Source organism: Dermacentor variabilis, chromosome 2, assembly GCF_050947875.1.
Source record: "Dermacentor variabilis isolate Ectoservices chromosome 2, ASM5094787v1, whole genome shotgun sequence".
Taxonomy (NCBI): domain Eukaryota; kingdom Metazoa; phylum Arthropoda; class Arachnida; order Ixodida; family Ixodidae; genus Dermacentor; species Dermacentor variabilis.
This window is the reverse complement of record NC_134569.1, coordinates 38,120,720-38,124,560: the sequence shown is the minus strand read 5'-3', so window position 1 is coordinate 38,124,560 and position 3,841 is coordinate 38,120,720. Positions and strand designations below refer to the sequence as shown.

Sequence of the window (3,841 nt, the reverse complement as noted above, 5' to 3'; positions counted from 1 at the left end):
CCATAAGGCTATGGAATGGTTTGAAGAAAACTGTGTTTATATCAATGCTAAGAAAAGCAAAATCATCTACTTTCGTAGTCCATTAAAAACTCAAAATTAAACTTGCCAATATTTCTACATAATGAACATTGTATTTCATGTAAATGTACTGGTATAGAATATGTGGAGACGTTCAAATACCTGGGTATAACGTTCAACAGCGGCATGTCTTGGCAACATCACATGGCTGTTTTGTGTGGCAAACTACGTAGTGTGTCGCATATTTACTTTTCAACATAAAGGGTTTAGTACCTCTACCAGTCAAGAAAATGATAGTGCATGCACTAGCGTACAGTGTGCTGAGGTATGGGATAACGATCTTCGCCTTTTGTACAGAGCACTGGAAAAATCGGATTGATAAACTACTAAAAATATATTAAGAAATGTGGCTTATGGTACTACACTTAACGACAATAATATTTTTCAGAATTAGGATTTTGCAAATTGGAGGATTTATTTACCAGAACTGTTATTATGCGGCATAATTGGAGCGATGAATTCAAAGAGGCATACGATGCACCTCGATTGTTAAGAAATAAAAAAAACGTTTTAAGGTACCCTATTCCCCTACTAAGTATGGTGAAGCGAGAAGAAATGTATACATCCCAAAAATATTTAACAATTTGGCCGATGAATTCTTCTTGGCAACTTCGAAAAAACAGTTGAAGAAATTATTGATGAAATGTTGAAATTTAGTCCTGATCTTTACTTAAGTTGTTTATGTGTTTCTCTTTACTTACTACGTCATTGTCTGTTAGCGGGTAATACTACCAAACATTCTTCTCAAAGTTGAAAAAAACGTGTTATTATGTAAATGTCTACCTTCTCACTTTTTATGTAAATATGTAATCACATCGCTGTACCGACTCTGCCGGGCCTAGTCGCACAAGTCCTCGTGTACTTGGACAGGCCTGTTTCTTTGTTTTGCTTTTGGATGTGTGTCAATTATTATTATTATTATTATTATTATTATTATTATTATTATTATTATTATTATTATTATTATTATTATTATTATTATTATTATTATTATTATTATTATTATTATTATTATTATTATCGTAATCAGTAGCAGCAACATTGCAGCGAAGCTGTATTTGCTAGGTTCCGATTAAAAACGTGTCCGCGGGCAAGAGCCGTGTAGACCGAGAATTTCTCCCTATGCGTGAGCCGATCCCGAAGTTACTGCAATACCGGGCCTACCCGCGGTGGAGTTGAAGCAGGCTTTAAGCACTCCGCCAGCTTGCAAAAATAAGTTTAATAGCTTAAGTTCAAATACAACCCATATCAGATAGTAAGCTGATAAGAATAGATACTACACCTTGACCCGCGTCACCATGGCTTCGTTCGCACCGCCCTCTCTTTGCCGGCGTTGCAAGCGCTCGCGCTCCTCCTTTTCTGCCGCTCTACCGTGGTGGCGGTCCCGTGAGCGTGCTGCCCGTCAGGACCGCGAGGCGGAAAGAAACGCGAACCGTCCATGTGGCCCCGATCTCGCAAACTTGGAACGTTTCCCCGGAGCAACGGCCAAGTTTCAAAGGGAGAGAGAGAGAGAGAAAACAAGGATAGGAAAGGCAGGGAGGTCAACCAGAACAGCATCCGGTTTGCTACCCTGCACTGGGGTTGGGGGAAAGGGGAATAGAAAGAGAAAGAAAATGAGAGAGTAAGCACTGAGTACGTGTGGGAGGGACACCATACACAAGGACACAATAAACGGTCTCTTAAGCCGGTGCACTTCAAGTGCTGCACTAGTGCACGAATCGCTGTTCGAGCAAGTGACAGGTGTGGCCATGGTCCGAGTATCTTTCACTCGGTGAATGGTCTCGAGTCCAGTCAGCGTAATGTTGCCCGCAGAGAGAGGCGCTGGACATCGTAGCAGGGCAGGTACACAATAGGTGCTCGATGGTCTCCTCGCACCCACAGCAGTCGCACATCGGGCTGTCGGCCATTCCCATACGGTAGGAGTATGCGTTCGTGAACGCTACTCCCAGCCACAAGCGACACAACAAGGTTGTTTCACCGCGGGAAAGGCTAGATGGCAGTTGTAGCCGTAGCGTGGGGTCCAGTTTACGTAATGTGCAATTGAAGACAGTTGAAATTCGGAGATCTTGTGACTTCTTGCGTGCAAGTAGGCGAAGTTCTCTGGCAGCGTCCGACCTCGCCAAAGGTGTTGGATGCATCTTGGTATCTTCGTGGGCACACCGGGCAGCCTTGTCAGGTAGGTTGTTGCCGACAATGCCACAGTGAGCAGGGATCCATTGAAATATAATGTGGTGTCCTCTTTCAAGAGCATGGTGGCGCACTTCCCTGATGTCAGATATCATCTGCTCGTAAGTTCTGTGACGTAATGCAGACTTGATGCTGTGAAGGGCTGCCTTAAAGTCACAAAATACGACCCGTTTCTGTGTTGGCTGTTGGGTGATGTACATCATAGCGGCATGGAGAGCTGCAAGTTCTGCCGATGTAGATGTCGTCGTGTGCGACAATTTGAATTTAACTGTAACGTTCTTGGCTGGAACGACGAGAGCGACAGTTGAGCTGGTAGGTGAGGTCGAACCATCAGTATATATATGAATGTGGTCATGATACGTCTGGTGCAGTGATAGGAGCGTAAGTTGCTTCAGAGCCGGCGATGGATGACTGGGCTTTTTTGTAATTCCAGGAATAGCAAAATTCACTTGAGGCTGTCGCAGGCACCACAGGGGTGAGGCAGGCTTCGCCGCCGGAGTAAAATATGCCGGTATGCACTCTTGATGAGCGCTAATCACTCGTGAAAAGGTCGCTTGAGGTCTCTCTCTCTCGGCTAGTAGGGAGGCCAAATGATGGTCGGGGATCTTTGATAAATGGCGAATGTGCGCTCTGCGAGAGTCGACGGTTACATGTGTCTGGATTGTATGATCTCCCGCAATGGCGATTGTTGCTGCTGTTGAGGTGCGCCGAGGCAGCCCTAAACACGTTTGTAGGGCTTGACCTTGTATGCTCTCCAAGGCGTGAAAGTTCGTCTTGCATGCATTTGACAACACTGGTAGGCTGTAACGTAGGAGTCCGAGAAACAAAACCCTGTACAGCTGCAACATAGAATGGACTGGTGTACCCCAGTTTTTCCCGCAGAGAAATTTGAAGACCTGAGCAATGGCGACTAACTTCTTCAGATAGACGCAGTGAGCGCTCCACGAGAGGTTGCGGTCAATGATGACGCCCAGAAAGCGATGCGTCTTAACATAGGATACAGCTTGACTATTGATGGAAACAGGATACAATGACATTTGTTTGTGCGTAAAACCAAGTAATGTACACTTTTCAGTACGCATACTGAGGCCTTGTTCTCTTAGATAAGACGCCGTCATGGTTGCCGCCCGCTGAAGCCTGGCTGTTAGCTGAGGGCGAGTCACCACAGAGGCCCAGATGCAAATGTCGTCGGCGTATATTGAGACATGAACTGTCTGCGGTAGGTAATCCGCTAGTCCTACCAGGACGAGGTTGAACAAAATAGGGCTCAACACTCCACCCTGCGGCACACCACGGCAGATGTAATGGTCTGAGGTTGGGTCGTCTTCGCTCTGTAAGAAAAAACGCCTCTCAGTCAAATAGTCCCGAATCCATTTATATATCCGGCCACCAACTCCAACAGCCTCAAGTGAGTTCTGTATGGCCTCATGGGCGACGTTGTCGTATGCTTCTTTTATACGAGAAAAAGTGCCGCAGATAGGCGCTTGAGGCTTTGTTGATTTTGGACCCATGTTACGATGTCAATGACGTTGTCGATGGACGTGCCACCTCGACGAAAGCCTGTCATGGCGTCCGG

At 45.8% G+C, this 3,841-nt stretch overlaps 1 non-coding gene across 1 annotated transcript; it reads right to left on the bottom strand.

Moving 5' to 3' along the window:
• Positions 1-1,199: 1,199 nt before the first annotated feature.
• LOC142573490 (U2 spliceosomal RNA) lies at positions 1,200-1,387 on the bottom strand. The gene has a single exon (XR_012826341.1). It is a non-coding gene; the product is annotated as a U2 spliceosomal RNA (small nuclear RNA).
• Between the last annotated feature and the right edge of the window lie 2,454 nt (positions 1,388-3,841).